Here is a 24827-nt window from a genome sequence, read left to right as displayed (position 1 = left end):
TGTTCTTCTCCATGCAGCCATTCAGACAGTTCATTTTTAAAAGAATAGAGACTTGTTAATTCTACCCATTAGGCAGAGAAACTGATGAAGACTATTATAAAAATAGGCACTAAATTATACAGCCGTGTAAAAGCAAGCTAAAGCTCAAACTGATTAGGTAACACCTATCACTCTTTCAGACAACTGCTGTAAGAGTTAAAAGAGCAGAACAAATCTCCAGGCGAGCCCTGACAACTGAGATCTGACAAACCCTTGTCCTCGCAGAATTATTTCAGAACCAGTGTTGCTACTAGGAGACGCAAGAGCATTTGTCTGGCTACAAGGCCACAACCCAGATTTTGATGGACAAGGATGCCCTAGATTCTGATAGACTGAAAAACATGGTTCTTCACCTATGAATCCAACAAGGCTGTTGCAAACACTTGTACGGAGTTAAGCTCCTGATTAGGGCCAGGCTTTGGTGTGCTTGGAGGTCTGTGCTCTTCCCTGTGTAATTCTGTCTCGTGACACACAGAAAGGCCTCAAAGACATTGTTTGCACTATTAGGCATTTGATTTTTAAAGCCAATACAGTCCACAGAAACAACTGAACTGTTACAATTAAAGTGACTCAGCCCACAAAGACGAATTCTGAAATTCCTGCAGCTGAGACCTTAATATTACTTCTAAGAGAGTGATTTTACTGAAAACACATTCTGTAAGAGAGTTTTAGTGAGACATGCACCTATTTCAGGTCAACTATACACAGAAAGTTAGCTTGTAATATTTTGTGGACACTTACGCACCAGCACGAATGTGTGTGCACAGAAATTCATATACACTCGAATACAACCGGAGCCTGCAAACTGCATGACAGACTGTGGCTGAAAATGAAGGGAACAATTTTGCACGCCATCTGACTTGGTCAGGTTATGATTAAACAGGCCTTTGAACACTAAAAGCTGACAGAAGCATATAAATATGCCATCGTGTCCTGCACTGTTTGCTGCTATCCTTCTAAGTAGACCATCAGAACATCATGTCTTGTCAATAGCCCTCCACTGCTGATGCACACCCCTCACCTCTAAAATACCATTATTCTAATTTTCAAGAATTATCTGATATACTCTTTAAAAATGGAAAAATTCTTTCCAGCAAATTGGTGTAAGACAGCATATCACACATACATACAGTGTTTTGCATAGACTAAACCAGTTTTTACAAAAAACTGTTATTTTCTGCCCATCCGAGGACCACTGATTTACAAACTGCTTTTTCAAAATACGTCAAATACAGTATTAGACAAAGGTGCAGTCACCCCACTATCAACACCAAAGGATTTATGCACTCTGTTAAAACTCAGTTTGTCATGGAAAGCAGTTCTAGACCTGGCTGACCTAGGTACACTTGCTGTTTCCAGTGCTTAAAACATATTTCATGTCTCTAGATATTGTATACACACGTTAATTTACACCTTTTTTTAAATTTACATTCTGAAACACTGCATTCCCTAATCTACTAAGCACAATATTAATAATATGATATATATACACATATACATATACATATACATATTATCTCAAAAGAAATAGTTTTCTGATTTGGAGATTAACACAGTTTAAATTTGATCTTCTTTCTCTGCTTCCCTCAGTTCATATTTTTCTCCTGTCACCTCAACCATGAGAACTGACATATAATAAAAATATTGCAATATCACATACAATTGCATATGTGTCAGCACAAACAAAACAGAAACAGGGAAAGAAAAGCCAAGAAATGCCAAATCATCAATATCCATGGCACTGGCATAGATTGCAAGCTGCAGCAAATACAGCACCCTGGTTGCTTCATCTTGTATGTGAACCCCTTCTTTGCTCTGCTATAAGCAAGTCCTTAGCCCCTCATCCTCTTTCACTACCTGCTTCCTTAGGGTAGCTGTCCTAAGAACAGCTATCACTCTCTGCACCTGCTCTCCAGTGGTTTTGGAGGTATCAATAGGCATAACATTATGCGGCTGCTCCTGGGCTCTTTAATTCCTGGTGAACTCCCAACACTACCAGAACCACAGGCTTTCCCCAGCCTCCACGTTTTAATTTTGTGTAAAAAAAGGAAGACAAGAGATGGGCTGTCGGCTGGGACTGAGAGACTGAGGGCACTGGGTTTTCTTTCTTTTCTTGCGCTGATCGCCCCCAAATGCCCCAGCTTGATATTTACTGAATCACTGCCCTGCTGCTTCCACTCCCTCCACAGCCTTCGTGCTAAGCAAAGGTACCTGCCACAATGTCCTTCCCCTGATGTGCACTTTGCAAAGGCAGCAGTTTGTACTGCCTCTTTGTTTTTCCCTAGCCCTAGGACTAGTCTTCAGCTTATAATCGTCTATTTTCCTCCCAAAGACTCCTATTTCTCTTACCAGGGTTCTGCCTCAGGGCATGTAGTTCACATATTTCTAAGCCCTAAAATTAGATGCAGGACCACTCACCACAGCCGTTCTAAGTGTAGCATGCAGATCTTGGCCACACCATCGTTTACCACAGTAATCTCCAAACTTTTGCGATTGCAAACAGTACCAGGGAAAAAAACCTGAGATGCCCACCCCACCTTCCCAATGTACCACCATCCTAACATACTATGCAACTTGTGAAACATACAGGAAAAGTAAAAACTCTAAGCCAAAGATGAAAGAAACACCATTCTAAAAATTTATTAGTAGCACAAAAATATTTTCTTTCACACCCCAGAGGACTGTTTTATGCACCCCTTGCTCTTCTTGCACCCTGCTTTGGAGACCACTCGTTTAATAGGCCACAGACAGAGCCTGACAATCTCTTCTGACCTAAATATGCTTTCATTTGGCACATGGCCTTTCTTCCAACATAACTTTCACCTTTTAATATTACTTTTAAAGCTTGCAGAAGCCAATGTGCCTCCTCAGAATCATGATTTGTGGCTGCAGGGGATACATCTAACTCTGCTTTTATAGCCACCCACTGAGCAGCTGCAGGGAAAGCTTGCACAGCATTTTCTCATCCAGCCATGGCAAGGCAAATACTTCATCTTCATTAAGGCAAATACTTCATCTTCATTCAGAGCACATATTTTTATTTCAAGGGCCCAATTTTACAGGCAAGTCTGTTTAAGGTTTTGGGGTCAGCTCAGTAGTTTCATAAGAGACAACGCTGTATGTCCCTCCGTGCACATTTCTTTTTCTTCCCTTTATTCCATCAGCAAAGGGTGCTCCAAAATTCTCAGTGAAGAATTCCAGCATCTCCTTAACAGGAACACCAGAATTTGTGAACTTCTGCTCTTCCAAGTGACGAATGGGGTTGAATTAGGTCAACCCATAGGTCTCTGTCCACTCCACCACCCCTTTTGGGAGGTGCTTTAGTAACAGCTTGGGTGAGGCACTGCATTGCCTTCATACTGCACTCAAAACTTTCCCACCTCAGCTCCACAATCTCATAGTGGGGTTGCTTATGGGCTTTTTGATACTCCACAGAACTTTAAACTTATTATTTCACTGCAAAACGAATCTTAAATTTTACTCTCTCCTGATTTACATGCTCCATCTCATTTTCTCTCTCTTGTTTTTTGTCCTTCAGCTCTCAAGTTCCTTGTCCTGTCTCTTTGCCACTTTATTCCTCTACACATCGGTTTCTTCACAGGACAGTAGTTGTGTTTTTTCTTCCAGGTTTGCAAACTCATGGACAGTATCTTGCAAGACTCCTGATTCTTAGAGTTGGTACCACTGTATAACCCACATCCCACATTCCTAGGTAACCTTTCTTTTCCAATGAAAAACAAGGAAGTGACCACTTAGGGAGCTGCATGAACAAGCTTCTAGTTCCACTCTGGTACAGTCTTAACACTAAGAAGATGTATTACCTGTTTCCTGACCTTCCTCTTATAGATGTTCCTGGCTTTTCTATTCTTTATCCAACTTTGCAGTAAAGTCTGCTCAAAGTAAAAATTAAAATAAAATTTGGGACCCAACTATATTGAGAGATTGAGGTGATGGGGTTATAACAACTGCACATTTCTTCTCAGAGCTCTCAGTGGAGTCATGAGGTGCTGTATCACTCCATCTATAAAGCCAGGCAACAATCCTATAACACAGCTCAGCTTAAAAGCCACCCTTACACATCTACTTCGCAGGAACAACCAACACCCGTGTGACAGCTGGCATCTTGGCCAACAGAGCAGAGACTCCCCCTAACTCCTCCAAAACAAAAAGATGTTTTAGCCTATGTCCACTTCTCCACAGGAAACACCACAAAAGACATCCAGACTCTGCAGATCAGGCACCTGAGGGGCTCATGAGACCTTTCAATCCTCAGCTAGTCTCAGCTGCTCATCACTTAGAATAGTCCAAGTGCAGACCTTATTGTTGCCCTCCACTGCCAGTGACAAGTACATCCACTGGGAGATGCTTCTGCTCCTCGTGCAGTCGGATGCATTAATGATCCCTGCAGAGAGCACAGCTGCCATGAAAATGGTTAGGGCTGGATTTTTCAAAGCATTGCCAATCCAACCGTATAGTCACCAAAGGCAGGGATAACACTTCCATAAATAACAGAGTTCAGCAACAGCTAAGACTGTGTCTCAGTTGCACTAATTCACCTCTCAGCCTTCCAGTCCCTGGAGCTGTATCTTCATGCATTCCAGCATCAAGAACAGCTGTAATTAAGAACTGCTAAAAAGAAGATCACTGGTTAACTACGTTTGCAGGCTACATTCTGAACCAAGTACTGCCTGTCCTCTTACAGCTGCCAAAAAGCCACAGGAGAGCCAGACTGTGCATTCAGCGAGTTCAGCAGAATCACAGTCACAGGCCCACCACCTTACCCAGACTAATTTTCCACTGCTTGGCAATCCACAGTGCACTGATCTGGTATTAATGAGTGTGCAACCACCCTCTCAGTGTTGACGAACAGGAATCGAACCCAGAGGACCTCTCCCTGTATGCAGTAGCTACACATTTTACCTGCTCCTACCGACAAAACTGGAGTGTCTCCAAATCCCACCTCCTTGCACATCCTGGCACAAAGGAAAAAAGCCAGCAGGAAATTGACAGGGAGATGGATGACAGTGGGGAGGAGATGATCCACTGTACTGAGTGCAGCCCTGTGAAGCAAAGCTCATACTAATAATGATTGGCATAAACGAGGCCCATGATAAGCAATACAGCAGTTATCACAACAGGAGGCACTTGCTCATAAAAAAATGACTGTCACAGCTAAACACAGTCAGCTTCCCCAAATGATGAGGAGCATATGATAGTGCTTTCCAAGTATTTGGGAAGTATAAATTACTTTGCAGCTTTGTCCTGATGAGAGTTACTTTCAAAAGGATATTTTCATTTCAGGGCCTGTTTGCAAAGAGATTTTTCGAGCTCCAAAACACTGAACAACACTTGCATCTTCTAACAAAGGAATGAAAGTATTTAGGGTGCTGATAATCACAAGTAGCAGGATGAAATCTAAGAAAGAAAAGTTGTGACAAGCGTCAGATTTAATAAATCACACATTTCTAGCACAGAAAATTTTGGAAATATTTCAGCACACTTACAATTGTGACATCTTTTCCAGCCTTAATGACTGTATGATCTATCTAGGCATACCAAACATACAGAACCAGAGAGGGCAATGCTTGCTAACAGAAACAAACTGACAGTCTTTTCCCACCCTTTAACCCCAGAGAACAGGCACAGATGTAGTTAAAATCTCTCCAGCTCTCAGTGGACATACAAATATATAAAAAATTAGAAAGTAACCATGTTAGCATCTCTCACAGAAAGCTGAAAGGGCTACCAACACTTTTTGTGTATGATTTTCATCACAGTGGAATCCACATACGTTACAATTCCAGCTCTGGGGTTCCCAACCTGTTGAAATGAGACCAGAGGATGCCAGCATGTTGATCAGAGCACTGGTGCTCCTCTCCTGTGAAGAAAGGCTGAGAGACCTGGGGCTGTTCAGCCTGGAGAAGAAAAGGCTTTGGAGAGGTCTTTCATTACCTAAAGGGAATTTACAAGAAGGCTGGAGAGGCACTTTTCACAGGGGCATGAAGTGACAGGACAGGGGGCAATGGCTTTAAGCTAAAGGAGGGTAGATTCAGATTAGGCATTAGGGAGAAATTCTCTGTGAGGCTCTGGGACAGGTTGCTCAGAGAGGCTGTGGACTCAACATTTCTGGAAGTGTCCAAGGCCGGGTTGGACAGGGCTCTGAGCAACCTGGTCTTGAGGAAGGTGTCCCTGCCCACGGCTGGGGGGTTGGAACTGGAGGAGCTTTACGGTTCCTTCCAACTGTAACAATTCCACAATTCTACAGTGCAAAACAAGCCCCACAGCCACTTTAAAACACCTGCAGATCCACTATCCCACGCTAATACTTGACACTGCTTTTTCAAATTATCTTTGAGTCTCTCTCAGTGATAATTTGTGGACATAGCAGGACTTATGTAAAACCAGAAAACTTAAAGATGTAGTCAGAAGGAGTTCCACGACTTCTGCATCAACAGTTGACAGTCTGGGTGCTGCCAGTGGCTGGCAGTGACTTCACTTGGGTGAGATTCCCCATTTTCTTTTTATCAAGACATTGTTGTCAGAGGAATAAAATTCATTCCACTGTTAAAGTAGCATGTTCCTTATCGTCAGGCAAGGTTTTATAACAGACAGGAAAAAAAAATTTGATTTATGTGTCTCTCTGTCCAGAATTCTTCTCAGAGGAAGTCCTAATCTGTACTATCTAGAAAGCAAGAGACAAAAATAAAACATTTTCAATACATGGAACTTTTTTTAGAAAGGCTCCTCACAGACCTTAGACAATTTTAGCTCAGCATTCTTATGTGAAAACATCACAAAAAGTCAACCCAAGTGGTACCAGCAGGATGTGTTCCTTTGAACAAAACCTCAGCTTCTGAAGTTTGCAGTCTGAACAAGTCAGACACCAAAGGTACGCTCAACTTCACTCTTTGGCATTGTCTTTTGTTGTACCTTCTCTAAAGTCACAGGAATGTGCCACAAAAGTCAGACAGGCTTTAAAATAAAGGCCTCTATATCCCCATAGCCGTGTTTGCTCGTCGAGGGTAAGTATGACTGGAATAAACTCTCATCAAAAGAAGTTTCTCTGAGTACTTTGTTTTCCCTGGAATAATCTAGCAGATTGTTGCCAGTCCAGGTAACCCACCAAAATAATCTGAAGACAAATTAAGATCTAGAAGCTGTGTTCAAAAATTCACATGACTGCCAACAGGCAGTCAGCCCTCTTCAATATCACTAACTCGAATCACATTAAGGGCACCCAGGGCACTACAGGAGCCAGCTGCACGTGTTTACTGAAGACAGAAGCCAAGTCTTGTAGCTAAAGCCTGAGTGAGCTCTGTGTTAACACACAGATTAATAGTGGATATAACAAAGTTCACTTGAATGCTTGGGTCAGTTTGATTCTTCTGACATGGACACAGTCTTTGCATGGATCAAGAGCAACTAGAGGCCTGTCAGAAGAAAACATTTTCAGAAGGAGTGTTGCAACAAAACTTAGTATTTGTTGGAGTGAAGAAGGAAGCAGATAGGGAAAGTGCCAGAAGAAACAGCAAAGGGGTTAAAAAGAAAGGCATGCATTAATCACCACAGCACTGCGAGAAAGGTTTCAGTGAAGCAGAATAGATAAGCTGCCAAGACAGTGAAGAACACATCTGGAAACATAAGATATCCCAATAAGGAGAACATTCAAACTGTGAAATTCACTAATTTTGCACAAGACTTGAAAGAATGTAGAAAAGGTGAAATAAAATATAACGATGTGAAAGATCCATGCTAGCACCCACTGCTAAATCACAAAAGAAACACGGGCCTAAACCCCATTCACCACTGCCAGCCAAGCAGAGTCCCAGAGATGAAACAGGGCTTCACTTCGGAAGTGGGTCACCTGTCCAGTTCACACCTGAGCCATGCTGTTTTAATGCATTCATTAACAACAGGATACAAATGTGCCTTAGTCAATGGCCCACCACAGAGAAAGGGCTCTGCTATTAAACTGAGTGAAACCATGCACAATAAAAACAAAGTCCAAACTCATCTTGGTAAATTTTTAATAAATCCACAAGCTTGGATGTAATTCAGTGAGTACAGATAACACCAAGATGAGTGATGAGGCTGACAGGTCTGAAGGGCAGAATGCCATCCGGAGAGACCTGGACAAGCTCAGGAAGTGGGCCCTTGGGAATCTCATTAAGTTCAACAAGGCCAAGCACAAAGTGCTGCTTCTTGGTCGGGTCAGTCCCACAGACTGGATTGAGAGCATCCCTGAGGAGAAAAGTCTTGGGGGTATTGGTGAACAGGAGGCTGGACATGACCCAGCAACGTGTGCTGGCAGCTCAGTTGTGTCCTGGGCTGCATCCAAAGCACCGCGGGCAGCAGAGGAGGGAGGGGATTCTGCCCGTCTGCCCCGCTCTGGTGAGACCCCACCTGCAGAGCTGCTTCCAGCTCTGGGGTCCCAGCACAGCAAAGATGTGGACCTGCAGCAGTGAGTCCAGAGGAGTCCATGAAGATACTCAGAGGGTTGGAGCACCTCTCCTATGGAGACAGGCTGAGAGAGTTGGGATTGTTCAGCCTGAAGAAGAGCAGGCTCCAGGGAGACCTTACTGTGACCTTTCTATAAGAAAGATGGGGACAAACATTTTAGTAGGGCTGTTGACATAAGAGAAGGGATAGTGGTTTTAAAGCAAAGGAGGGTCAATTTAGATTAGGGATTAGAAAGAAGTTCTCTTACAATGAGGGTGGTGAAACACTGGCACAGATTGCTCAGAGAGGTGGTGGATGCCCCATCCCTGGACTTACATTCAAGGTAAGGCTGGATAGGGCTCTGAGCATCCTGATCTACTGTAAGATATCTGTGCCCACAGCAGGGGAGTTGAACTAGACGGCCTCTGGAAGGTCCCTTCCAACTCAATCCATTTGATGATTCTACAAATCTAACTGCTTGTTATAGCAGTTTGAATAATAAATTCAAAGTAGAATTACAGAACTGAGGTGCTGATGGCTCACTATCATCTCCTCTTCTTGATAACGACTGAGGCCACTAACCAAAGGACTTAGAGGGTCATCAGAAGGGCCAGTACACAGGAGAGAGGGGCAGGTACTAGCAAGTGTATATGTAACAGTTTTACTTGATTGATGAAAGGGAATTTCTTGAAAAAAAGCAGATAACTTGCATTGCTTACATAATTTCTACCAGAGTAACAACAACAGGTGTGTACTGACTAAACTGTTAAGACACAGATTAGAAAATAACCTCTTGCCTCTGCAGAGAAGCTATATTTCCTATATCCTATATAAGCTGCAGAGTGACAAAAGGAAACAACCCATTATCTGATTAATTTTTAAAAATCTTATCAGTCTGAAAGGGTTACTCTTTTTCAACTTCTTTGAATTCCTTCCACAGTTACTAGTCACAGAATATTTCACTAGCTGGGGTGATAGAGTTCGGTAATACTCAGTGCCTCATATTGTTTTACCTCAATCTCACCTCAGTAATTTTGTCTTCAATTTGAATGTCTTCTCTTCTGCATTGCATTTTCCACAACAATTTGTGCTTTGGTTGATGCTGTTACTGATTTTGCTCCTGAGTCATGGAACCTGATGATTATCCATAAACCAAAATATTTTAAAACAACTTTATAATGGAACTTTCAAGGATCTTTAAGTAAGAAATGACAAACTACATATGTGCACTCTAAAATCATGAGAGAGATAATAATAATTTACAATATTTACTGGAAAACTATTCTTTTAAAAATAACACTCCTTGATTGATCATTTCCTGGGTTTTGTTGGTTGTTTGTTTGGTTTTTTTTTTTTTCCCCCAGCTTTTGGAATGTATATCTTCTTATCACAAAGATTTTCAATGAATGCATTGTGAGTGGGACTCACAACAAAAATCAAGATGGAGACAGAGATTATGTGGCCACCAGACACTGGGAACAAAGGCTTTAAGACAAGCATGAAGTATAATTCTATAAACCCATTTTGCATAACCCTATCATCAACACAAGATGCTATACACGTGGTCCTTGGAGACAACAAGAAGAATGGAAATGTTTGCATTTCCTTCTAGATGGTAGCAGATCTCTGCCCATCCTTCAGTGGATGCAATGAAGGAAGGCTTTTATCTTCTGTTTTTAAAGGTGTAATAGTGCCAACAGAAATGTTTTTTGTGGGAGCTCAGCTTTTTTGACCAGCCCCACACTCACAGAAAAATGGTACATGCATAGCAAAATGCCTGTTAAGCACCACTTTCACAAATGATATTTTCTTTTGAGACACTGCAAGAGGAGAAGAGGTTGCCTGATTTAAAACCACTGGAGTGAAACATGATTGTTACTGTTTACCTACATACGAACACCAAATGCCTTCACTCTCTCATTCACAATTACCAAGATGGCATCTGACTAACAAAACCTGCTGTCCTCCAGGAGTTATGATAATCACAAAGGTAAAGAGGAAGGAGAATTTTAGGGGGCAAGAAAGGGGAATGTCAGTCCACTTGCTGTTATGATCCTGCTGTAGAAGAACAGATGGGAAATAAGTCCCTTACTCAGATAATCTTATAAAAGTATCCTTTACTCACACACAGACCAATAAATCCATGGTGTGAAGGGAAAATTATTTAAAATCAGTACAAATTTTAGGGAACAGGGGCCTTTGTTTCACCTTCAGTTTGGATAAGCTTAATATAATTTAAAAAGTGCTATGCTCTAAGCCAAAAGAAATAAAAAACACACAGAAATGACTGTGTCACTATCACAGCCCTGACTGGCCTGTACCACAGGCTGAAGACACTGATCTCTGATCCTTGAGACAATGAGCTAAATGCTGCTGTTCAAACAGTTGCCTCCTACACTGGCAGCAAAAAAAAAAAAAAAAAGGTGACTGCAACCAACTAAGTTGTCAATCTTAAAATTGCAGCAGCTGCATTTTCTTTGCATGTTTTTTTTGTTTTTTTTGTTTTTTTTTGGTCTTTTTAGGTGAAAGTACAGAATATGTGTAAGCGTAGGCTTGCATTGAGACTGTGAAATGTCCTCCCAAGGGCCATGAAGACACTTCACCTAAAATTAGATGATGTAAAATAGCAGAGAACATGCTGCAATTACACAGAGCCATTAAAGCTAAGAAGAATTTAACTCTGCAAAGGCAAAGGCATTCTTTTCAAAACCTGAACTTTTGAAGAAAAAGCCATTTGGAATTTCAAAACCTTTTTCTCTTTCCTGAGCTGATGGAGTGCATGTTCTGTGTGTGCTTGTCAGAGAGAGAAAGAGAAGAAAGAAGTCAGAGTTAAAAAGAACTCAAACTTCTGGAAGCTATTGTTTTTGAAAGAGTTAATTTGATTGTTAGCATGAACACTTTTAAATTTGCTATGGCTTAAAGCCTTTTTAATAAGCTAAAAACCCTTAAAACAACACAACAAAAAACCTTGAAAGATTGACCAAGCTCTAACTTTCAAAATACAAAATTAAACATATAAGCATAGCTTTTATTTCTCTCCTCTCTTTTCTCCCATTTTCCTCTTGAGAGTTTAAGCTTCTTACCTGTGGATCAGCAGCATTTTCTGATGATCTCAAATAGCAGTTTTTCCACATTTCCTCTGATCTCTGTCAGTTTAAACATTTAGGAATTCACAGGTTCTCAAAATCAAGCACAGGCTCAATAAACCTTTATTTGTGTTGGTGAATGTCCCCTCTGTCTATAGTTAGCATTAATATTTTATGATCCCTTAATAGTTCTGTTCTAGGAAGCAGAGGGAGAGCTGCTAAAAAAAAATACCAAATACACCCCAGAATTGCTTTCTAAAAGGGTAAGTTGTTCTGCAGGGGTAGTTTTTACCAACAGAGAGGTTCTTCTGGCTGGTGTTGGTAAACCTCTCGCCTTGCCTCAAAAGTCAGCGAACAAGACTCCTTCTTTCAGCTGCTGTAGATCATGGCAAGCACAGAAAACAGCTCGCCCTTCCCCAGGCATAGTGTATTCCCCCTTGCTATTCTGTGATGAGTGAAATGGAGGTTTTATACCTCTGGGACCAGGTTTTAATTCTCTGCTTGTTTTATTCCTGTTACAGCTCTCCTTGGAGAATTTGATTTGCTACTGCAAGTGAAATGTTTTATCAAAAACAAACAAAGCCAAAACAAAAACTCCAAATATGCCATAAATTCTGGTCTTCCTAAGTACTCTTTGCATTGATATAAAGATCTTGTGTTTATTCCTATGAAGATTACTCCTGTATCACTTGAAAATATACTTCCCCCCTCTCTTCTAGATTCTCCTCCCTCTCTCTTCTGTTTCTCCTCCTTCCATCCCTCCATCTTTCGTCTTTCCTTATTTTCTTCAGACTGAACAAGCAAGGCACCAGACTGCCCCACATCAAGGCAGCCCCTAGATGAATGTAAACAGAGAAACAACAAAAGCCCAGTGCCCTTTGCCCACTCAATCTCTTTGACAGAGGCATGACCTCAGGTGACTCCCTGCCTTGCAGACATGGTTACTGATGAGCCAAAACCCAAATCACTCCTCAAGACATGGGGACAATAAGGTTGTTTCCCCCGTTTTTCACTCCCTCAGCTAGCAGTTTCAGGTTTGTGGATCAAGGAGGCCAATATGTCTGTTAAGCTGCTCTTTCAGATAAAGCTCTCGAACACTGGAAACCAGGTACACTTTAAAGCAGTTCCTGCCCGTTTCTGAAGACAAAATGGCAGGAAATGCAGCCACACATTTGATTGCATATCTATCTGTCCTAGAATTCTGGTTTTGCTTAGGATTCAAAACTGAACAATATATCAGGCCTAATTCTACATGCAGAGCCAAAGTACTCTGAGATTCAGTAACAGCCAAGCTTCGCATCCTTTTCCAGCTTAAGGGTTTGCAGCAAAATAAAAGACACCTAAACACATTTCTCATAAGAATAACTGCTCTGTTAAACATATCCCTTTTTTGGCACTGTGCGGTTTCTAATGCATGAAGTCATGAATCTGTCATCTTGAGGGCACGTTCACAGTGGTGGTGAATATAAATTATTCCACTTCATGAGGAGCCCAGATTCTCATTACCCTGCAGCTGGTAACAACCATTTTAACACCTACTATGATCCTTACTATCAGCAAGAGGGAACTGAGCACCTTTTCAAGAATCACTCCTGTGGGTTTTGTGCATGCACTGAAACCAAGCCCCTGCCTCAGAAGAAGAAACAAAATATGGACTGGCCCGTAAGCAAATACACCCTCAAGCACAATATTTTAAAAATCAAAATGTGCAAACCTTTAAAGCAAGTATCTTGCATATGATTCCTGTTTTCTGAAGCCACTCTGTAAATCCCAGGGGTTCATTTACCCAAATAGCATGAACCAAATGCTGGGCCATGTGGTGTGAACAGACGGGCACTGAGGCAACACCAGGAGAACCTGCAGGAGCTTTAGCTCTGATCCTCAGTACAAAATACAGGCTCCTCCAAGATAAGAAACTTTGCTGCTGGACCTTAGGCCAGATCAGACCTGTAATGAAAGGATAAAGTAGAACTCTGAAGTCTTTTTTAAAGAGAAAACTGCAAAATGTTCAGGAAGTGAAACTAGAAACTACCCTTCTAAGCTACTCATCAGATTTTCTTTATGGTTATCATTAAGTGCTCAAAGGAAAAGTTTTTACATGCATAAAAGGTGAATTCTTTACACTCACTGAACTTGCAACTTATCTGATTTGGTCTCAGAGAGGCATAATATCTTTCTTTGATGAATTGCCAAAAATGAAGACTGTTTTAGCAGGAATAAAGTGGTGAGACTATTTAAAGTGGTAAGACTATTTAAGTTAACTGAGAAAGTCACTTTAGGCTAGTAATACTTGCTCCATCTCAGGAATAACTGAACAGGCAAAAAGGCAAGTAGGAAGAAAGGAACTAGGGCATTAAGGTGGATTTCACAGCAGATTTCAGAAAACCAGTACAAAGTCTCACTTGTTTAATGAACTATGTAACATCAGATACTCCTAAGCAATGGAAATGAGATTTAAGAAACTCTTGATAGACTCACAAAGCCTCACTTTTGCTTTTACGAACTTCTGCATACATACAAGACAATGTTTGTTACTTCTGCTCTCTTTTCCTCCATGTCCCTATGCACGACTTCTGAATCAAGAAGTTCCTCAAGCAACACAAGTCCTGATTATAAAAAAGTCAGGGTGGTTTTTTTTTAAGTGTTTGCTACCACAATCAAGAATTAAAGGACAGTAATGCAGGATTCTGTTGGAGTGCCATTTTCAAAAGTTGTTCATTTGCCCACCATGAGCAATGGGGTTTTTTTCCTACTGCTTTCTTTTCATTACCACATAATCATTTTTCAAACTCCAGTCTGTCAATAGTAATGATTTCTGCACCTAATATACTCACACAGTGCAAACACATTTGCCTGAAGAAGGCAGAAGGCCTGTGAGCTCCGATGAAATGCAGAGTCTGCATTCCCAAAGTCTCCTCAGACTCTGTGTACATAGAGGCAAAGTCTAACAATGCTGCAAAGTATAAAACTTGCCCTCAATTTATATTATCACCTTTTTCATCCATCCCATTGTTCACTGAAGACAAAAGAACTCTTTAATCTTTCTTTGTGAACTTCCTATGTAGCCTCTGTCCTGTAGATGTAATTCAGACCTGCGTTTCACAACTGTCAAATGAGTGAGTTGGCACATCCAGCTGTTGTTGTTACTAATATTATTATTATTATTGTTGTTGTTTTTATTATTATGTGTTTACACCAATGCACTGAAGGAACATTATGCGATGTTTTATAAACACATACAATAAAAGTAAAAAAAAGCCCCGCCAAACCAACAAAACCCCACCAAAATGAAACGAAACTCCATTACAATCTAACCCGAGACCTTTTCAGGTTAGCATTAAGACTTTACTTTTCAAAAGCATTCCATTTATTAGGGAAATGAGAAAAGCAGTCCTTAAAATCTTTTTTCTAAAATGGAAAGAAATTCCCTGAAGCAAGTGAAGACCCAAAGCAGAAGAGTCTTCTGCTCCAGGAGGGTCAACCTGCAAAACTGCTCTGCCTCACTTAGAATTAGAAAGGTGGCAAAGACCATCGTGAAGAATAAGCCACTTCATAATTAAAGAGAAAAAAAGGGACTTGAGCAGATGAAGTGCTTCACGGGGAATGTGTCTCTCCTATATTTACAGACTTACAGACTCTTGAAAAACATGAAATCACAATAAATACAATTCTTAATTTTTGGACAAGAGTGCCCATTAGGAGATAAGCAGCATGGGAAATAGGAAGAAAGTCTCTCACATCCCAGCCCAGTGTCCACCACTATGATACCATGAAAATCAGATGATTAAAAAAGCCTATTTCTAAAAATGTCTTCACCTTTTCTCTGCTCTCCTGACACAGTTGAAACTGCAGTTCAGAATCCAGCAAATTAAGCTGTGAATATTTCAGATGTGGGAGCTCTAAAATGCTTTCAGAGCTGCAGCCATAGCACTTTGTTAAATTGCCACAATCTGCAAAGGTCTTACTAGAAAAAGATGCAAAATAAGTGGGGGCAGCGGCGTGGGGAGAGTGGAACAATCCTGCTTAATGCTCTGGTTCAAAAAGGTTTGAGGAAGAGTGCAGTGGACTGGCAGAGCTGTGGTATGGCCGTCCAGACTGAATGAATCTGGATGTGTTACAGAAGAATACAGGCTGGTAAGTTTTCCAAACAAAGAAAAATGTGTTAAAGAAAGAACTTAGAACAGTCTTTCAAGAAAATTTCCTCAAATTTTCACCTGTAATTTGGAAGCCTGACTTTTTTTTTCTGGTGTGGGGAAAAAAAAGTTTACATACTGGCCAATTTTTACCAATCTCGAAAAAATGTCTTTCACTTGTCAACTTTTTGTTTAATCTTTTCCATCTTTATTGTGCATTCTTTCCTTAAATCACAGCTCTCTAGTAAGGTGAAAAGATAACAATGGAGAAAATGTAGTACAGTGAGCAGAGGGGAAAAAAACACCACCAAAAATCAAAACAGACTGAATGTCCTTTCAAGTTTGTGCTTATTTCAGGAGAAATTAGAAAGATTTCAAGCACATTGAGAGTTTTGGTACACATTTCTGTAAAAATGAATAATAGGTGCCATTCCATCCCATGCCTTCTTATCACTGACTTGTTTCTGCTGGTTTTAACTAAGCAGACATTAGAAAATAATAAATATTTTGTACCTATTGTATTAGAAGAATGAATATGAAAGATTTTTCACCCCAACAATTCACTTACGATCCCAAGTCACTGCCTGTAATTTCTACGACTCGACTTTGGATGTGGTTGTTAGGCAGCCAAATGACAACCAAAATGACAATTCTTTCAGGTAACTGCCTTCATTTATAGCCACATGGTGCCCACTGCCCTCCCCTGCTAATTAGGATACAGAAGGCATAACGAGCAATTTTATATTGGTCGTGTACAAGAATTAAAAAGTGGAAAAGGCAAAAAGAAATTCTGACTTCTGGCAGCTATGTTTGGAGTCAGCTCACCATCTTCTGGAATCACTGGACACAGTAATTAGATGCAGTGGAGCCCATCAATCTTTATTAATGCTGTTTGTAAAAATCAGAGCAGCTGCATAATTACATTCACATACCTGGTAACCGCTTCTTAATACAACAACTTGCTGCCCTTTTTAAAGCCACACTTCATTTTGAAAAATCATTGTTTCCAAGTGGAATTTCTGAACAACAAATACATTCTTTTCTATTAGAATTGGGGGGGGAAGTTTTTATCATGTCTGAAACAGAGCTCACATTTTGAAAAGAATACCATTGATTGTACAGATCATTACACAACAGGCATTTCCTGAGCCTGCTGAAATCGGTTGGCAAAATTGCTATCAAAACAGGACTATATTCAGTATAACAATGCCCTTTTCTTCTGTAGAAAATATCTGTTAGCTGATGAGACTATACTTGGCCAAAGTATCAACTCCATCCAGTGAAACCCCAGAGAAAGTTCTTCCAGAAAGAACTCTGGAGCTTCCCACAAACCCTTTTTTGCCAACAATGCAAGAAACCCGGCAGTAAGCATGGAAATGCTGTAATTAACAGTTTTAGAACACAAAATATGGGGTCCCATAGGAAAAAGGGTGCACTAAGCAGATTTTGCTACTAATTCTGTGATTGGCTACAGGATTTTGACATCTTTGGAGAGATTAGGAAGATTGACATTTTCAAAATTTTAAGTTGAATTGAGAGTGTAAGGGCCTGAAAATATTATATGAGTTACTTTTTTGCTTTATATATTAATAATTCCAACTAAGATCCATCAGATATATCTGTGTATATTTGCTCTATCTATATTCACTTCTGAATTTTCAAGGAAGCTTTTTCACACTGTATTTGCATACGAGGTACTGTAGCATTGTTCCATACTGCGATTTCCCATTCTTTCTATACTGAAAGACTCTCTTATCCCAAATCAGGATTCCCCTTCCCATTCCACAGTGTAACAGAGGTAAAACAGCTATGATTCTCTAATATTAATGATTTAGGTCTAGAAACCAAACTGGCAAAAGGATATACTCTATCCTGGCAAACCAGTAAACTTGTATTTTCATTCTGCATTGGAAATTGCGTATCTTTTCAACATGTAACTTTCTTAAAATAGCCCATTTTTCAGGTCCAGAAGTTCAGATTCATGTTTTCATTAACAGAGACGTTTTTCTGCTTTGACCCATAGACAGAAGTGACCAACTGTAAAACATATAATGAAAAAAGATTAACTGGTGCCAAGGTATCTCATGAATTTTTTTTTTATTTAATGGAACATGGTTCTTAACAGCTCCATAGCAAAACACTTTTGTTTCCAAAAGCAGGGAGACAGCCTCCTCCACTCCTGAGAGGAGAGATGTCTTCTCCATACAGGAAGAAAAAGACAGTAGAATTTGCTACATGTCACAATATTCAGATTTGCGTGTTCCCTGGCACTACAGTGAAGTGGATAGTTATTTAGAAAAGCAGCTCCACATTTGACACCGCAAAACGAATAACCCACCCGCTCTACATGTTTGACCCTTCACAAAGAAGCTCATGAACATATTTATTTATCATTCCCTCTTGTTACTGTGCTCTGTTGTCTGAGTGTTCAGCATTCCATGGAAACTGGCACATTTTCTGCAGCACATTAAAATAAAAAAAACCAACCCAGCTAGAGAAAAGCATAACCAAGTATCTCTAGGCTTACACCTGTTTATGCTGCTCATCCAGCAACAGCAGCCTCTGAGAGTTCCTGCCTGCCTCGAATCCTCAGTGTGAGAGATGCCTGCTGCTGCTGAGGAAGGAAATAAATCACAAGACTTTCGTCTCTGCACGTAGAGGTCAGTGCCCTCAAAATCAGTGCTATGCACTTCTTCTAAAAGGCCTGCTCGTCCCATTTGAGACACCTGACTGGAACCCCAGACGGACAGTGGATGTTCCTACTCCTGGCCCTCCACTGACTTCTGGCAAGTCACTTCATCTCTGTGCTTCTGGCATTTTATTTTTCATAATTCAGCATTTGTAATTCCAAAGAGACGTGACCAAAGAATTCTGTGAGCTAGCTACTACACTGTTGTCCCTCAGATGAAAAGGGAAAGATGACAGCCAGGCTAAAGCTACTCACATAACACTAAGTGAGATGCAAGCAAGTAGTTGTGTGGGTTTTTGGCAAACTAAAACCTATCAAACTCATTTTCTTCACTACAGATCTCTTAGAGAATGGCAAAATTATTCTTTTCCCAAGCTATTTTAGCAGAAAATTTCAGGGTGGCCAACAGCATCATTGCAGCACAACACTTCTCATGACCCTTTACTAGGGTTACACTGCTGAAACAAACCACAGCAGAGAAAGCAAGTCCTTTGCAGCCCCGCTTATCCCCACTGTCTGACACACTGGAGACAAGCGCCAAAGCTAAAAGGGTAAGTTGTGACAGCGTGATGAGAAACTCTCACTCAAGCTGGAAAAAACTCATACCATATAAAAAAACCCCATGGAGATACAGCTTAAATTCCCTATTTCACAAGCCCCTAAATTGAAGTCATATTTTTAGTTCTCTCCTTTTTTAAATACCCTGACTCCCTTCCTTCCAAAATGCCAGAAAAACTCTGTCAAGTTCAATTTCTGGGGGAAAAACCCACACACATCTCCAAAAATACAACCAACTTAAAAGAAAACCTCACCCTACACAGACACTCCCTCTTTCTCTAGTCCAAGTCTGTCTCTCTACTCAAATCAGGAATTTGTTGAGCTCATGGAAACCACCATTTTCTGTATGTTTTTCCTCAGTTACATGACCAGAACCCTTCTTGCTCCCTTTAGTAGTCCAAACTACTAAGCTAAAGGCAAGTGACTGTCCATGACAGGTTACAATGGCATCAAGGACTGAAACACTAATCTCACTGTATTCCTAAATTATTGTGAATACGCAAGTCTAACCAGGGAGTGGCCAGATGGGAAATTTTGTAGAAACCATTTATTGAGAAAGGTGCTGCTGAAAGTGACACAAAGTCCCAAGATCAAGTTATTTGCCTAAATCACCTGGGTTTATCTTTCTCACAGATGCCTTCCTCTGTATTTGAAAGAAACTCGGTTCCCTCATGCTCCATGAAATATTGCTGTATTCTCCACCAAATGAAGGAAAACAAGTCTTTGCAAAGCATCCAATGGATATGGACACTGTGTATCACACTAACACTTACTTTCCAACCAGGCAAACGAATTCAGATTAACTGTGACCCATAATTGCAGCACAGAAGCTAGGGAATGCAGCTTCTCACAAAATGCACACAGATCGTGCTCCGTGCAGGTTCATTTTCAAAAGTCAGCAACTTTCTGCATTGAAAAAAGAAGCAATGCTGAAATTGGTAAAGACTGTAAAGCCCTATTCTAGATAAAAGCAAAACCAAATCATGTTGCCCTTAAGCTATTGTATTGACAGAGTGAAACTGCTGATTTCTAATCAATATATTCCAGCCCATACTGTTCCAGATCATGGCACTATTAATCCACCTGTTAATTCACTGGTGTGAAATACAGTTTTTCCTGTCTACACAGCCCCATTAGTAATAAAAGAAGTCCCAATTTTTTTTTCATTAAGGAATTTCAGACACAGTCTGCAATATGCTTATCATATGCAAATGTTTTTTGTGCAATTTAGTAACATAAACTACAGTATTATATTCAAATACCAGCTCATCAAATTTCATTTGGCATGTGGGAAAATAAAATTAACGGATGAGTTTCGATGCATAAACAGGATAAATAGATAGGATTCTGCTTCATCGTATTGAATAATTACATCCTGGCACAGTGCCCACATCATATTCATTATGAAGAGACTACAGTGTACAGCAAGCTGCCAAAGCCTAACTTTCTCATACAATGGCTAGATGGCTGACAAATCAGAAGTCTTACAGATTTGCTTACTATTTCTGCCCTGTACATTCCTGGAGATTTGTTGAACTGCAATTCCCCACTGTATTACCTTCATTAACCAGGGCTGCAAACAGAAAAGCTGCTCATTACACTTGCATTGTGCAAGTGTTCACATTGCGCTGACTGCACTCCTTACACCTTCCAGCTTGCAGTGGGTTCCCCTCCAGGTCTGTTCCTCAGTCTGGTGTAAGCACTGAAGAAGGCTGTCACCATTGTTTGCACCATCAGGAAACGCAGGGTTCTTCCCGTCCTCCTGCTGCTGTGAGGCTGGGCCATCTGTGCAGCTTAAGAGGAATTTACACTTTCCAGATCTCTATCTTCTGCTATGTTTTTGCTTTGGAAAATACGCTTCACTTCTGGCATTGTCTGAACTACTTTATTCTGGTCTACCAGAAACATTCTCAATACCCAACATTCTACCTTATTTATAAAAAAAAAAATTAAAAAGCACCAGGCACCTAACCCACACACCATAAAAGGGAAGAATTCAGTTCCTGGCCACAAGAGCCACATCATCAGTCCTGCAGCAGATGCCACTGTTGGCAGCATTTGCTTGCCCAGCAAAGTCCACAGAGAATACGAAGTCAAATTTGTCATTTTTGAAATGCAGAATTTTTTTGCTTTCTCACAACAGTTTTTCTGCTGTATGTTTTCCTCCTTCCATGACACCACATATCCACGCCCTCATATTCTGCCCAACTGCCAGGTGATTCCCATGGAAATACCATCCACAAGATTAAAATGAAACATAAAGGATTTATAACCTGCCCATGGATATTGCTTTAGAATATACTTCCACCCAAACCAGTGGGATATTCTTAAACAAAGGTAATATAACCTTTATGGATTTTTTTTTCTTGTTGAAGTTAAACTTGAAGGACCTAATAAACCATGCACAGCTATACAAAATCCTCCTTTGGGATTTTCTGTGGCAGAGGTGAAGACAAATCTCACTCTATCTTGGCTAATCTAGTTATTTGCCTGAAAAAATAATTAAACCACAAGTGCAACCTTATGTTACTTGCTCTGCATCTCTTCAGTGATAGACATTAAGGAGATTTTTTTCATAAGAAAATCAGGAAGACAGACAAAAGAGGCCTAGCTGCTGGAAGAGCTAGAAGACCTAGCTGTGGATCCTGTAAGAGATTCTCCTCTAACAGAGATGTTCAAGTTCAGAAGATTGTCCCCTTTAGTGAATTCTTTATGTGACAAACCTAAACAAGATGAAAACACTCCTGTTTTAAGGCAAAGCAAAAAGTCAAGATGTCACCTGTCTAAAAGACAGAAATTAAAGGGACATTTGCTCTTCATTTGATGGAATCTGAACTGAAAACTGAACCAATGACAGTCAGGCACTGTTCTGACAGTGGACACAACTGACAGGTCTGGTACTGGGCTTTTTACAGGCAGCTTAAGATCAGGCAACTCTCTACATCTAGCCACAGCAAGATCACTTCAAAACACCCGCTAAAATCAATGACAGCTTATAAAAATAACTGGAATTATACCTGGATCTCTTAGCACATATACTGAAGGTTGAGGCTCTGTTTGGTTCAGTTTAGAACCCTCTCCAGTACATTTGAATGTTCACTGAAAGGAAAAAATAAATTATTAAAGTTAACGCAGATTTTAAAATGTTTTCTTTGCAAGGACAGACTGATCTTAAACTGTGTAATGCCTTTTTATGGAGGATTTGAAAGTAGCATGAGGAGTTTTCTTTTACTGAAGCCAGAACAAAAGCAATCCAATGGGAGTACTTTGCTTTACATACAATATATATGCACTCATAACAGTCTAAAAACCAGAAGCGGCTCTTTTGCACTGAAATAAAGCTAGAAAGAAAAAGGCTAATATTCTAATGAAGAACATGTTGAACAACTATTAATGGTCAAAATAAAACCGGTTCTTTACCACCTTGAAAACACCGTAACATTTGTTCCTAACCTGGCCTTATGCATTACTCCTTTCCATCGGGAAAAAGCCCCAAGAACAACAAACCATACACGAGTGAATTTCTGACTGTAATGGCAGCTGACTGTAATTACATTTCCTGTTGTCATTCATCAATCATCCCAGTTTTAAAAGACATCTTACTGTAATTTCATAGAAACTCTCAACTCCTCTACAGCATTGTTGAAATGACTGAAATATGAATACAAAGAGATCTTTTAATGTGCTATGCTGGTCTCCAACCATAACTATAAAGCTAAAAGAATGTTTGGCATCCTACTCTAATTTTACCTTCTCAAACAGCTGTAAAAGGCTGTCCACATGCAGCTAAGCTTTCTTTTAACAACAGAGGGGTAGGGACAGGTGCCCAACTTGGCATTTGAAGGCAAGCAAAGTCTGGAGATAAAGAGTGACCCACTTAAAGCATGTTCCACTTCATATCTTAGAAGGCATTACCCCAGTCTGACAGCGGGGTATCTGTTTTGAAATTTGAAATTGCTTTACTGTTTGCTCAGCATGGTAATGAAACGAAAGGGATCAGAGACCTGAGCTGTGACTGAGACCAGAAGAAGTTATTATTTTCCAGTAGCTTAAGAAGCCAGCAATGTCCTACTGCTTCACATCATCACTGCAATTTACAGCAGTTGTGCCCTTCTTTGTCTTTCAGTGAAAATGCTTCCATGATCACTGTGTTTGAAGGGGCTTTGCTCAGTGATGTTTAGCAGCACCATTTGAACTCTCTGTTGACTGAAATAGTATATATTATTGTCATCAGCTGTCAAGCAACTTTGTACTTTTTCTGGGAACTTACACTTTTGATGGAGCCTGTTAGCAGATTTGTGTGTATGTGTGGAAGCTGAAGCTTGGTATTTCAAAGGGTTATAAACTAGAGTATGACAGCAGGCCTGTAGGTGACCGCACAGACAGGCACCTGGCAGAAAACCCACACCTCTCGTCAGGATCACAGACTGCTGCTACTTCCACCTGCAAGCCTGGAAACACTGTACTTGACATTGCAGAAGGACGCACTGCAGCACAGCTGAAGGGTGAATGCGGGAGAGCCTGCATTTAGGCATGCATCACTGCCCAAGCCAGGATCTGTTCACACCTCCTGCATCACCATTGCAGCACCCAGAGGTCTCCCAGCACAGGTAAGAGCAGAACATACCCAGGGGAAAAAAAAATCAATTGCTCTGAGCATGTCTTTAAAAAATCGGGGCTTGCTTTGCATCTAACCTTGTGTTATAAAAAGGTAAAATCTGTATTTAAAGTCTCTTCTTGTTGGGAGGAGGGAAGGGAGGGAAGGAGTGGACTAAGGGAAAGAGGAAGGGAGGGGAGAAAGGTGGGGAGGGAGGGAGAAAGGTGGGAAGGGAGGGAGGGAGGGAGGGAGGAAGGAAGGAAGGAAGGAAGGGAGGAAGGGAGGAAGGAAGGAAGGAAGGAAGGAAGGAAGGAAGGAAGGAAGGAAGGAAGGAAGGAAGGAAGGAAGGGAGGGAGGGAGGGAGGGAGGGAGGGAGGAAGGAAGGAAGGAAGGAAGGAAGGAAGGAAGGAAGGAAGGAAGGAAGGAAGGAAGGAAGGAAGGAAGGAAGGAAGGGAGGGAGGGAGGGAGGAAGGAAGGAAGGAAGGAAAGGAGGGAGGGAGGAAGGGAGGGAGGGAGGGAGGAAGGGAGGGAGATTTCACTGAGCACGGCCTCACCACCAAATTAATCTGGGACTGCCGCCTGTGATCAAGAACTGTTTGGGAGAACAGACCTTATTTTGCCTCTGTAGTCCCAGCATTCACAGAATCCTTAAGCACTTTTGAAGAAGGGTTTCGTATAAATCAGCATGGACAAGCCTCAGTTGGTGACTTTCCTCACGCAGCAGTTTTTTTCTTGGTTGAGATAATGTTTTCCTAGTACTAAACAAAACACAAAATCAGATTTTTACATTATCCAAACAGAGCCCCTAAGAATGAAAGAGATGTTTATTCAGAGAGTGAAAGGTTCTTCCCTGGCAGAGTTTTGTGGTGGGTTAACACCTCCCTCCCCACACACCCCTCAGAGGGGCTGGAAGTGATCAGGACATGTTGGGTCCTCTCTGCCCTGCTCCTGGGCTCTTCCTCCAGGCTGAAACACTCATCAGGAAAACTGTCCTTGTCTGCCACCAGACCTGCTCCTGGGGCTGTTCCATGCTCTTCCCCCTCCTGCCCCTCACTCTTTTTCCCTCACTCGTTTTCTCCTTCAGCAATTTCACCTTTTGTTCCATACTTGGCAGTGTATGGCTGGGGGCTGGGTTGGTCATGACCAGCTCCAGATGGCTACAGGGAGTCACCATCAGGCCTGGAGCTGGTGGAAGCTGTCTGGCAGTGGGCTCAACCAGCTCTGAGTGTCCCCCAGCAGAGACATGGACATTGATCACCCTCCAGCAGAGATCCTGAAACTGAGCC

At 41.1% G+C, this 24827-nt stretch overlaps 1 protein-coding gene across 3 annotated transcripts in view; it reads right to left on the bottom strand.

The window, feature by feature from the left end:
• Positions 1-24827, bottom strand: part of PLPPR1 (phospholipid phosphatase related 1) — a 115481-nt gene that overhangs the window by 69841 nt on the left and 20813 nt on the right. The window contains exon 1 of one of the 3 annotated variants that reach the window (XM_048290713.1): positions 13279-13443. The exons of the other annotated variants lie outside the window; for them this stretch is intronic. The gene's annotated coding sequence lies outside the window, so the exon portion shown is untranslated. Of the gene's footprint in view, positions 1-13278; positions 13444-24827 lie in introns of those variants that run through there. 3 annotated transcript variants of the gene reach the window in all.

The sequence above is a fragment of the Corvus hawaiiensis genome, chromosome Z (assembly GCF_020740725.1).
Source record: "Corvus hawaiiensis isolate bCorHaw1 chromosome Z, bCorHaw1.pri.cur, whole genome shotgun sequence".
Taxonomy (NCBI): domain Eukaryota; kingdom Metazoa; phylum Chordata; class Aves; order Passeriformes; family Corvidae; genus Corvus; species Corvus hawaiiensis.
The sequence above is the reverse complement of the archived record's forward strand: the minus strand, read 5'-3'. Positions and strand labels throughout refer to the sequence as shown.